Source organism: Phyllostomus discolor, chromosome 4, assembly GCF_004126475.2.
Source record: "Phyllostomus discolor isolate MPI-MPIP mPhyDis1 chromosome 4, mPhyDis1.pri.v3, whole genome shotgun sequence".
Lineage (NCBI taxonomy): Eukaryota > Metazoa > Chordata > Mammalia > Chiroptera > Phyllostomidae > Phyllostomus > Phyllostomus discolor.
Window position 1 is genome coordinate 87,623,869 of NC_040906.2, and position 13,257 is coordinate 87,637,125.

The 13,257-nt window shown below is 40.3% G+C and overlaps 1 protein-coding gene across 42 annotated transcripts in view; it reads left to right on the forward strand.

Annotated features, from left to right (window-relative positions):
- Window positions 1–13,257, forward strand: part of CLASP1 (cytoplasmic linker associated protein 1) — a 291,646-nt gene that overhangs the window by 41,865 nt on the left and 236,524 nt on the right. The window lies entirely within an intron of this gene.

Genomic DNA, 13,257 nt, shown 5'->3' on the forward strand with positions numbered 1-13,257 from the left:
CTTAGGAAAAAAATCCTGTTTGAGTGATGAGCATGATTTCTTGCCTTCCAATAAGACACAGAATGTGAAGTGTTAACCTTCCCTGGAATCCTCAATTTCCTTTTCAGAGCAGATGCAGAGCAAAATAGAACAATACACAGGTAGAGGCATTCTCTTGCACCAGCACGTCCACCAGTGCCTCTGCAGAGACATGCTCCTTCGGCCCCGACTCTTGGCAGAGACGTGCTGCTTTGCCTCAGGCTGAAACACTCATCAGCCCCAAACAACCCTTCCTGGGTCCTGAGCAGCAAAGGCATGCTCCCCAACCGGTTACAGGCGACCTTCTGTATGTCTTACAGGTGACTTTAAACAGGTCTTCAGATACAGAGGGTTTCTGATCAGAAACAGAACCAATGGGAGACACTTGCTGCTTTCCCATAAAACCAGAAAACAAGTAGTTGAGGTTTCCTTTCCTCCAGGTTTAAAACTTTCACAACCTTTCCTACATAGTTTTACCCATCCAGATTTAACCATAATTCACTTTTAATCCCTGCTCCTTTCCCACACTGGGAAGGACTATACTTAAACTCAGTATCTGGCATCAAAAGTCCCTAGATTCGCAGGGACATTGTGCAGCTTTCTGAAGCTTAGACCTTGCAAACCCCCTATGAATCAGATGGTTACCCTTGGACCCCAGTTCATGACCTTCAGAACCAGAGCTCTCCCTATCAGAACCAGTTGCACAGAGAACCTGACTGGTGCAGTGCCCACACAGTGGCAACACACAGCCCATAATCGGAAGAGAACCCTTGGCCCACCACCTTGCCCAGTTCCAAGATGGCGGAACTCTCGGACGACCCATCATCCAAGATGGCCACCCCCATTCATGCAGGTCGTCCAAGATGGCGACTTGCATACATGACCATCCTCCATGGTGGGGCACTCCTGTGGCTCATCCTCCATTTTACCCAAAATGGCGGTGCACCCACATGGCTTGCTGTCCCATTCCCACCCTACAATCAGTCTCGGCTTACAGAGCCTAGGGGTTTGCTTCCTCCCCAAACCTGAGTACAGGTTCTCTTAGTGCCGTCTGGGCTCCCCGAAACTGTAAGTGAGCAGACAGGGGCAACCTGGGAGCAGCACACTAACCAAACCATTACCCACAACTCCATTATTCTGACAGAGTTCAGAAACCAGTTTTCAACAAAACCATTTCACTTCTTTGCTCTGTTCCCCGTTCCGTTTCCTTTTCACCTTTCCGGGCATGATTAGGTGGCCGCTGCCCTCGGGAGGAGTGTGGAGAAATTCTCAGAAACGGGAAAATCCTGAGGGGGTGGGTCTGCTATGGGTAGTTATCCTCCGGGTGGAGTCGCCAAAACTGTTACAGAACGGACCCAAGTGGGGGAGGGGTGAACAATACACTGTTACCAAGTGGTACCCCTCACTGGTGTTAGTGTTAGAGAGCAGACCCAAAGGGGGGTGGTGCATGATACACTATTACCAAAAGGACCCCCCACTAGGTTCATTATGCCTATTGTCAGAGGAAAGACATTTTTCAATGCCAGAGACTGGTGAAGAGGAAAGGGCTTATTTATTTAAAAGCTATACAGACTTAAAGTAGTGACCCAATGTCTTCATTAAAATACTAAAGTCCTTTAGGACACCCACAGACACCCACAGTCCTTCCTTCTCCCTCTGCCCTAATCTGGGGTACCGTATCTCAGGAAGAGAAGCAGAAATCCACGGTTCAGGCTCCCGGCACCATCAGCTGTGTCACCACCAGGATCTCCAGTTAATCCAAAGCCATGTGGTACCTTCTCATGGCCCCCCAGCAAGAGTCTTTCACCCCTTTTCTTCCAGGCAAAGTCTCTCCTGCGTCCTAAGCCACGTGGCAAAAGGGAGCACCCCAAAGCCACGTGGTTCTCTCCCAGCAAAGCTGTGGGGGTCCCCACTCTGCCAAAGCCCTGTAGTTCTCTCCTCAATGACTGCAGCGTCTGGGTTTAAATCCCCACACCATTCTTCTTCTACAGCCCCATTTCCCACTCCTCCTACAATCAGTTATACCTGCCAAAAGTCTTGTATTATTTCAGCTTTACTGCGCTGCCATCGTAAGTCTGGGCAGGTGTGTCCCCATGGTGTGGGGCCAGTCTTATCCAGGCTCTCACGCAGGTGCTGTAACCAGGGGGAGCTGCCCCTCGCAGTTCTATCTTGGGTGGAGGTCACTCCCATCCCCCTGGCTCAGAGCATGGCCACAGCTATTTAACATATCTATGAAACCAGTTAAAGCTTGTAGATGTGTTAAATAACCATACCAGAGGTTAGCTGCAAAGCTGTTGCTATGCAAAACAGCTCTCAGTGGCCCTGCTTCATGTGTCCTTTCCTTCAACTCACACCTGTGGGGGGTGATGAGGACATCCTATATATTTTTCTAATATTTCCTGGACACCTTGAGTTATGTACCCCATTGCAAATCCCAATTTGGGCTCCCCCCCTCTTGGCCGCACCCTGTTACAGTTACTTTGGAGATACGCAGTAAGCATTTGCTGCTGCTTCAACTCAGGGTGAGGGAGTTTTAGCAAGAGCAAGTCACAAAGCAGCCTAGGTATAATGCAGGCCTGATTTCTCATGGGAGAATCGATCTGTAGGTTTGGCTCCGGCAAGCCACAATGTACCTGTTGGGCTTTTTAATAGGGCTGAGCTACAGTTGCCACTGCCAGGCAGATTGGTTACCTACAGGCAGTGCACAGAAATAATTGTTAAATCGCATTATATTTGTAGTGGCCTTAATGGTGAAGTGGAATTAAACAGGGCTGCAAAGACATAAAAGGAGTGAGTTTCAAAGGGTTCAGAGAAACCTCTCTCTTTTTTGTACCTCTGTTCAGGGCAGCACTATCTCTGTGTAAAGTAAAGGTTGAGTTTCTCCTTAAGCTTGAACACAGTGTTACCCCTGCCTTGGATCAAGTGGGCTGGAGGAGGTATTGACAGATAAGGGAAGTTCCTCTCATTTCCCTTGCCTATCACTAAAACCTTGGCTTTTGTTGAAATTTTTATCTTTCCCTTTGCATCCTTGAGAGGAGAGCCAGAAAAAATGATTGGATTCTGATTAAGTGACTTCTGTTTCTTTTTCTGGTAGTCTGCTTGGTGTTGCCATCAAGTGATGCATCCTCTCAAAAGTTGTTTGTTCTTCCCAGGTTTTTGCTGCAGAGTTACTCTGTTGGTTGCAAGGGGTGAAATTTTCTGATAGAATTTTAACCGACAGTTGCCTGTTTTGTAAGTGGAAAAGCTGTAGTGAGCAGTACTAACCAAAAGCAAAAAGACCTCAATAAAAGGTATTTCTAGGAAATTTATGTGGATTGTCAGATAAAAATGGTGTCCTTGATATATGTGATTAATGTTTTCTTTTCTGCGTGTGTTTATGCATATGCAAGGGCAGAAGAATATATTGGATATAATTCAGATTTGAGTACAAACAGTCTGGATTCCTATCCTGGCTCTGCCAGTTAGACTTTTGAGCTTGTAACTTTGCTCATCTGTAAAACAGGTTTAATGATTCCTATTACATAGCATTAGTATGAGGATTCAGTGAGCCAATGTACATATGGTGCCAACAGTGCTTGGTATGCAGCATGTGGTCAGTAAAGGGAAGATAATGAAGCCATTAATGTAGTTTTGGGGCCAAGTGATAACAAGATCTGTAGAAAGTTAGCTTTTATGTGGGGCTGAGGTTGCCTGCCTTCGTGTAGTCCTTGTCAGCCTATGCTCTGGAACAGAGGGCACAGATCTTTTGTAATGCTACGAGTCTCTCAGCTTTGCACTGTTGATAATGAAGTCCCTGAACAGAGCAGCACCCGGCTGAGAATTCTAAGGGTGAGTTTAAAACCTATGGGTAAAAGCCCATCCTTTAATCGAAGACCAGTGTTTTGGGAAGGTTTCACTTGTTTGTTTTATTTTTAACACTTATAATTTGCCATGTTTCAGAAAGCTGCCCTTTAAATAAGGATACATATAATAGAAGAATGATTAATTGAATGTCAAAGCAAAAAGAAAAAGAAACACCTGGGTTGAGAAACTGGAGCCAACAATGAGACTGATGAGTACACAATAGCTAATGTTTACTAACAGCTAACATTTACTAAGCATTCATTATGTGCCTGCAACAGTTAAGTGCTTCAGACTCATTGCCTCATTTAATCATGGTGTAGATACTATATGATAAGCCCTATGATTATTCCCATTCTGCAGCTGGGGAGACTGTCCAAGAGAAGGGAAGAAACTTACCAAAGTTTGTGTAACTAGAGAGTGTAAGAGGCAGGATTCTAATTTGGATAATCTGACTTCAGAAATCACATCTGAATTGATATGCAATACTTTCTTCCTAATATTACAACAATATTAGTAGCTCATTTATCAGAGCACACAAGAAAAGTGTAAAGATAACCCACAGTTAATAATGATTGCTTTAAGAGTTTAGGTCTTGAGTGAGAGAGAAGCAAATCATTTTGTACTTAAATAAAAAACACAAATCTTCAAGATTAATGGCTGTAAAACAGTTCTTTGACTGGTGCTAGTAGAATCAGGATATTATATACTTCTAGAATTTTCTATTTTGGAAAATACATGACCTACAGGAAAGTTTCAAAAAAGTACAAAGAAGCACTCTTTACCAACGCCACCAGTTGGAGACAACCCAAGTGGCCATTAGTGGATAAATGAATAAAAATAATATTTGAATATATACACTGAAATATTATTTGGCCATAAAAAGGATGAAATCTTGCCATTTGTGACAACATGGATGGACCTCAAGGGCTCTATACTATCTTTACTAAATGAAATAAGACAAAGGCAAATGCTGCATCATCTCACTTACATGTGGACTCAAAAAAAATACCAAAGCCCCTCCCACAAACCAAGCTCATGGATGCAGAGAACAGATTGGTAGTTGTCAGGTGTGAGGGTTGGGGAGTTGGGAAGAAATGAATAAAGAGTAGTCAAAGGGTGCAAACTTACTACAAGTCATGGAAATGTAACAGTGTGGAAACTATAGTTAGTAATACTGGATTGCACATTTGAAAGTTCTTGCTGTAAATCTTAAAATGTCCCATTATACGAAAAAAAAATCTGAATGTGTGTGGTGGTGGATGTGAAGTAGACAGACTTATTGTGATCATTTCTCAATACATAACAAATATTGAATCATTATGTTGTACACCTTAAACTAGTATAATGTATGTCAATTATACCTCAAAGAAAATGTGAAGAATAACCATGTTTCATCCAGAAGCTAATACTTCACTACTGGTTTGTTTTATTGTTCTCTCTATATGCACGTTGTAATTTGTGAACTGTCTGAGAGTTAAGATGTAGACACAATACTCCATTGCTTCTAAATATTCGTGTCTGTTTCCTATATATGAGGTCATTCATTTACGTAATCTTAGGACAGTTATCTAAATCAGTGTTAGGATTGATAGAGTACTAATATCTAATCTATGAACCTTACTCACATTTGACGTTTTGTTCTATTAATATCCTTTATAGAGAAAGGGAAAATTCTTCTTTCTGGTCCATGATTCAATCAAATACCATAGGTTGCATTTAATGGTCACAGGTTGCACAGGTTTCCTTTAATCTGGAGCAGTTGATGTTGGAATTTCCTTGTTTTTCTTGACTTAATAGTTTTGAGTGTAGTACAGTCCATTTTGTATAGCCTTTCAATTTGAGCTTTTTTGATATATCTCAAATTTCTGAATTTTGATTTCGATTAGATTAAGACCACATTTTTGTCAGGTATATTGCAGAGGTGATGTTGTATCCTCAGTGCATCATAACAGGAGGTACATGGTAGCTCTTTGGTCTTCCTGGTACCAGAGGTGTTTGCCAGGTTGTTTCAGAAAGTTGCTACTTTTTACTTTTATAATTAATAGGTAGTTTGTGGAGAGATACTTTGAGGCTATATAAATAATCCTGTTTGTTATAAAATTTCACCTGTTAGTTTCAGCATCCATTGATGATTCTTGCCTGAAATAGCTATTACTATGTTGGCTGCCAAAGGATGATTTAATAATTTCATCATATCTTTATTTATTAGTTGACTCTATATAATTTTGAAATGTGTATACTATGTCTTTTTGTATAGCAGGAGTTAAGTGTATATTTTGATAGTTATCCCAATAGGAACTAATGTGAGGGAAAAAATGTTTAAAAATAGTCTTATCTTAGATACATTTATATTCCTATAGATTTTAAGGCAACCTAATAATTTAGAAGCATACAATAAACTAATGCAGTTAAGTTTGTGTTGGGCTCTGGGCTTCCTTGCAGCCAGTGTAGAAATGGAGAGGTGATCAGCTATGTTTTTTGTAACAACTGTAAAAGGAATATAGAAAGTCAAATAACAGCAAAATGTCTTCCTGGATTTAGCAAGTTAGACACTGCAGGAAGGGAAAAAAGCAGAGCATAGAAAATGGGTGAAACAGAAGATAGTACCAAGTAAGATCCAGGTTATTCAACTGTGCTATTCCTGTAGAAAGAACTCATGAGCCTGAGTTTTGGATTAAGAGAAATTTCAGATGGTATCCAGGTTGAAAAGAAAGCCAAGATATGGCAAACCCCACTGAGTAATCTTTTTAACAGGTTGGGTAGAGGGAGAGTCTATGACAAGGAGCATGGCAAAGAATCAGAAGATTGGAGAAATGTGGCTTGAAATAGAGAATTGAAGGTCAACCTGGAGGAATTATCTGGCTACAGCTGCTTTTGCATGGGATTTTTGGGTAGGGGGCAAAGATGGCTGTCCATTATGGACCACATAGATAGGGTTACAGATGAGGAGGGAGTGCTATCTGCCCCGTTTGATGACTCTTAGGAATTTCTGTGTTTAATCATCCTTAAAGGCTCTGTGGAAGAGATGGCCTTTAGTACTTTTTTGAATAAGAGAAGAGAGATGGCTCAGCAGGCTCTCAGATAAGTGGATGCTCATACACCAGTGAAGCTGAGCAATATTCTTAGAGGAACCTGGCAAAGTGGTAAGACCTCGAAACTGACTTGCCAGGCAATAGCAGCCATTGAAGGACCCTTGGGAGAGCACGGCAATTGCAGCATGGGTACCAGACTGCCTGAGGAGTTAGGGATCTGATGAAGGTCGTATGGACTAGGACCAGGGGGAAGTGAGGGAGAAGCAAATTGCAATAAAGACATTATGGAGGAGGACTGGGTGCTTGTTTTTGGTATGTTTGGATGTATGAAGGACGAGGAAGAATGTGGGAAGTCTTCAAGATTTCAGGCTTCAGGATACAATTTGTTGGCTGTGAATAGCCTTGTGAAAATAAAGGGGTCAAGTTCTTGTCCAGCAGGATGTGTTTGATTGTGTGTGTGTGTTGATTTGGAGAGTGCATTTTAAGAGAAAAATGCCAAATAATTAATTTTTAAGAACAATTTAGAAAAGTAAACATGGAGAAAATTTTATCTTTGGCTTCTTACTTTGGCTGAGAATCCTAAGACTTACGTGTGTAAACCAATGGTTGTTGGAGCCAATTCAGTGCCAACAGGAATCCCCAATTTAGGGTGTGGTGAAGGTGAAGAAGGAAACTTTATTCAGTGCAAACAACTCAATGGTGATATAATATTACTATGAAAACAGCATGGGCTGTGGAGTAGCTTAATAGTGTTACAGCTCAATTATAAAGCAGCACAGGGCAGCCTGGCTCTACTTTCCTCTACTGCCAGACAGCTTTGCTCTGCTTTGCTCACTGCCAGTCTGGTCTGTTCTGCATTGCCCTGACCTTACCTTTCCACTCCTTTTGTATTTTGTCTGGTGTTTCAGCTCTAGCTGTAAACACAGACTTTAGTGGAAAGGGCAAGTACACTGTCTGAGTCAGAGGGGAGCTGGCTTATATAGAGAGAAGGCTCTACCCTTGTCCCTGATAGGCCCTTGCTCATGCAAATGAGGACTCAGATCCTCACAGTTTGATTGGTCTAAAATGCATTGACTTTATTGGTCAGAATGGAACCACTCTGATTGGTTAAAGAAGATGCTAATGAGGATATAGAGTTCAGCTCTGACTGGATGGGGAGTCTCAGTCGTGTTGGTTGAACTACGGTTCCAGGCACTCCTTTATAAGGGCTGGCTCAGAAGTCAGAAACACAGTGCAGGCAGGTATTTCAATGCTGGCTTCTCCCTGAAGTACTGCTTGTGTTTGCATGAGAGGCCCCTGTTTAGAAATAGCTGCTCAAGACATGCTTTTGAGTCCAGTTAGCCACCAGGTGTCCTTCTTGGAAGCTATCTTCTTTATCAGGGTCTTCATATCTTTGTGATTTATATTCAGCACAACACATTTCTTGAGGCTGATCAATTGAAGTATTTTTGCAAATGCTAATTGTAAACAATAATTTTGTTTTTATTACAGTAAAAGTGATATGTCTATTGTACAAATAAGAACAAACCTAACACTACTTCTGACAAAGTTATAGTGAAAAATTGACAATTGCTCATGTTTATTTTTGCCATGAGATAACTGTTTTTCATTTATATCCATAAAAAAAAGATGGAGAGAATATTTATGTAAAACTGATTATACTACACATGCTATTTTGTTAGCTTTTTTTTTTTAGGTTGAATGTATGTAATGATTATTTTTCCAAATCAATAAATTAGATTGCTTACGAATTAATGTAATTTTAATGTATCATTTTCTTCTGCAAATGGTTAGCTATTATTTTTTATCTATACTTTGTTGCTAACATCTAGGTCAGCAATTTTCAATTCGTGTGCCATGGCACAATGGTGTGCCACAAGAATTTTAAAAACATGTAATATCTGACTGTTTAGTCAGGGGCACTGACCTCTTTTACCTTAGATTGATTGTCAAACTTAAAAATGACAACAGCCAACACAACAATAGGTGTTTGGTATGGATGAATCAAAATTATACCTATTTTTTGGTCAGATTGTCAAAAAACATATTTTTGCATGCGTTGCAGAACTTTTGTAGTTACTTTATATATGCCATGATGAAGAAGGTTGGAAATTGCTGATGTGGGCAGTTCCTAGTATTTTTGGTCATGAGCATCACTACACTGAAAATCTTTGAACATACTTATGTTTATACCCTCTCAGTGTTTATCTGTGCTTCAAGTTCTGAAAGGTTGAGTTGCTGAGTCAAAGTAGGCTGTCAGTGGTGCATCTAGTATATCTTTTAGTATATTTCCTTTTCGATGGATAAAAGCTATCTCTGTGTTGCTAGAAGTAGCATTGAAGAGTAATTCTGCTTTTGACATTTCAGACAAGAGCAAATCTTAGGATATAAAATACATAATTTTATTTTTGTGAATCCCGTTTCCCCCTTAAATGTCTACTGAAAATATGTTCTGGGTGTGGTGTATAATATTAACAGAGAAGGAGATGTCAGTAGTTAGGAGGAAGAAGTGCTGATACCTCAATAAAGTCCACTCTGAAGTAGATTAAAGAAGTTGGGTCTCTTTGTTGTTCTTTAATTCTATTAGCTTACTTTTTTTTCCTACACAGAGTGAGAATAATACTGATTATCTTCCAAGAGAGTTGTGAGGAAAAAACCATCACAATTCATTTCTTTGGAATGTTCCTCTCCTTTTTCCAAGTGCTTTCATGGCTACTATTAACCTAAAAGTGAGCTCATCTTAACTGGTCTGATGCTTAACTGGGAGATGCTAAATGAGGGTAAGCAGATGGCAGTTTTGTTTTTGTTGGGCAGTGAGGGATGGGTGTGTGATCTTACTTTGTTCTTCATATGATTCCAGACTAGCCTAAGGAATGTTAAAAAAAACCCAACAGCTTTTAAAGAAAAAGAACTATTAATAATAACCTTTCTGGTCATAATTAGGAAGTCAGATGAACTTTGTTCTTAATGAGAACTCAGTTTAAATGAGTTTAAACTGAAATGGGCATTATTGGGACAGATCACTGGCCAAGGTGGTGATTGAGATTACTGTGGAGATCCTGTTGGGGACTTGGGTCGGGGAGGGCTCTGATTCTGTGTGTAGTGGCTGCGGTCGGACACAGGCTTCTTTTCAGTGTTGCACTCATGTCCCCTATGACCCTGGCTCACCACCAAGAGGAAAGAATCTCTCTTTTTCCAGCGTGGAGTAAAACAACCACAGACCCTAAAAGAAATCCCCAAACTCTTGGCCACTCATTGTGGCCAGGGAGGTTTGGCAGTATAAGAAAATGGTGGCTCCCTCTCAGAAAACCCTGTGTTAGGGGTAGAGTTAAGGATGATGTGTTTCCCTAAAAGAAGAGGCTTGGCTGTGGGCAAGAGGCTCAGGTGTGATTCCTGGAGGAATGATGAATGTCTTTGGAACTTCATATTTTAGATTGCTTGAGAGGCTATAGGGCTCTAGTGTGAAGGCTCAGATGTTTGGATCCAAGGCCTAGTTTGCATCACAGCTCTTCTACTTAGAAGTTGTGTGGATTTAGGAACGCCTTTGAACCTCTGCCTCCTGTGGTCAGGAGTGATGGATCTGAGGAGTGAGTGCCCCTGTGTTCCACAGTGCTTGGCATAGTACTATGTCTTTGTATGCACCTCGTTTCTCTTCTTTTCTCCTCTATTGATCCCATATTATTTGGGCTTTACTGTCTTCAAGTGAGAGCTTTTCTATCTTTCCCATTACCTCTAAACTGAGAACCTAGTTGTAGTGTTTATTATATTAGTTTTTGGAATTTTATTACCAAAATGCCAATGTTTTTATGGGTATAATGCCATTCTTTCTGTACTTTACAAATCTGAAGCATGAATCATTTATGTATTAATGCACACAGAGAGTTATATGCTTCTTTAGCATTACAAATGTGCACTTACCTTGTCTGTCCTGTTCTAAACCATTCCTTGGGTATCTAGGCATATAACTAAGGAAGTGGGAATTAAAACCAGTGAGGTTGAGCCTCTTATGTTTTTTCATCTTCTCTATGTTTCCGAGAGCCAGTTTGAGCCCTTTACTTCTGCTAGAGCTCTGAAATGGAGTAGTTTTAAAATTAGGAGGGAAGGAGAAATATTAAGAAAATTAAGAGGAGGATATGGTAGGGGGGATCAAGAAATGGAAAGTTTCAGGCCTATTTTCCATCCCTTCCCTGGATCTGAGCTGCTTCCCTCTTTGCAGTGGCTGGGTTCCATGGCCTCTTCTTTTTCCAGATTTGTTTTCTTAGGGCCAGACCTTTTCTCTCCTAGGCTAACATTTTAGCCAGAATCAGCCTTCTGGCACAGTCATGCTACTTTGAGAGAAATGTGTTTAGCGCAGGTGGGTGAAAGACATTGCTTTTCACAGTAAGTATTGCTTGGGGGTTAACCACATGCTACCAACTGAGCCCTGAAGGGCACGCATGGCAGACAGTGTTTGGGAGCCATTGTAGCTCTTCATGTAGAGTGATTGAGGAGGATTTTGACTCAAAAGGCCCCAAAGCACAGGTGGATGGGATGTATACACAGTGGAAGGATATATATATGCACACACACACACAGTGGGGCAGTAGTAGGTTTACAGTTCATATGGAAAATAATATAATAATTACTAAATAATATAAGAATAAACTGGTATGTAAATAATATCTCACATTTTTAAAAAGGAGCAAGAAGAGAAGGGATTCCATAAGGGAAGGAATTTCATACATGTCTCACCAGCGCCTAATTAGTAAGAATCCTCTTATCAGTAAATTATAGAGAAGCTAAGTCCTGGGAGAATATAAAATTTTCATAGGCTTTTAACATGAGAGTAAACCAATCTATATGATTTGTTGGTAAGTCCATCCGAAATATTATGAAAAGACTAAGGACATGGATGATACCATACTTTCAACAGATCTGTTTCAAAAGGAACATTATGGAGATGCATTAATGAAGACTGAAGTCTGTTTTTTTAAAAAATATTTTTGTCTTCACTGGAAGACATGCTTATTGATTTCAGAGAAGGGAAGGGAAGGGAGGGAGGGAGGGAGAGAGAGAAAGAGAGAGAAAGAGAGAGAGAGAGAAACATCAAGGTGAGAGAGAAACATGGATTGGTTGTCCCCTGTATGCGCCCTTGCGAGGGACTAAACTAGCAACCTAGGTTTGTGCCCTCACCTGTGTGCCTTGATCCTTTGGTTTACGGAATGATGTTCCAATGGAGCCACACTGGCCAGCATAACTGAATTCTGTTTTAAACTTTAAAATAAAACATAGTAGGTGTTGACAACTAAATGAAGGAAGAGAAGGAACATAGGTGGTCTTTAGCCTGGGTTTTGGATTCACTGGAGTGAGGGTTCTTTTTTGTTTTTGTTTTTTTAATCCTCACCTGAGGACTTTTTTTTTTTTCTTTTCTCTATTGCTCTTTGAGAGATAGGAAGGAAAGGGTTATTTAGAGAGAAGGGAGGGAGAAACATCGATGTGAGAGAGAAACATCGATTGGTTGTCTTTTGTAGGCACCCCAACTGGAGACGGAACCCACAACCTAGGCTTTTGCCCTGACCAGGAATCAAACCCATGACCTTTTGGTTTGTGGGAAGATGCCCAACCAACTGAGCCACACTGTCCAGGGCTTGTTTTTTTTTTGTTTGTTTGTAAAGAAGCAATTGCTTTATTATGGTTTGCAAATGCCGTAAAAAAACATAAAAAGAGTTTTAACATGTTTTTAATGTCTAGTTATATGCTAGATCTTGTGATAATTGCTTTCAATATTTTTGCTACTTAGTCACCATAAGAATTGTATTGTCAACTCCTTTTTAAATTTGGAAAACAAAATAAATACCACCCTCTCCTCCTTATAAAATTATTTGAATGAAAGCCTTTTTAAGTTCCCAACAGTCAGTGATGAAAGTAACTTGCTTACTATGTGACTACCCAGAGATGCCCACACCTTGGTGCCCATCTTTCTGGGCATGTCCCTTTGCACACTAGAATTGTGCACATTAGAATTGCACCGAGTGTGCTATCCTATATTCTACAGCCTGTTGTTTGTTTTACTCGATATACAAAGTTAGTGGAGTTTTTTTGCATATTAAAATATTGTCATTTCTTTTTATGTATGTTATGATTTACCTGATGTTTCCTGTTGGTAGAGATTTAGTTTGTTTGTACATTTTCACCATTTAAATAATGTTGTGATGATTATCTGTGCATAGGTTGTATCTTTTTTCTAACCTTTGTCATGGATTTTCTCAAATATGCATAAAAGAAAAGAGAATGAAACAGTGAAGCTCCACACAACCATCATCCAACCTCAGTTATTAGCATCTTGCCATTCTTTTATTTTTAATAAAGATTTTTTATTTTATTA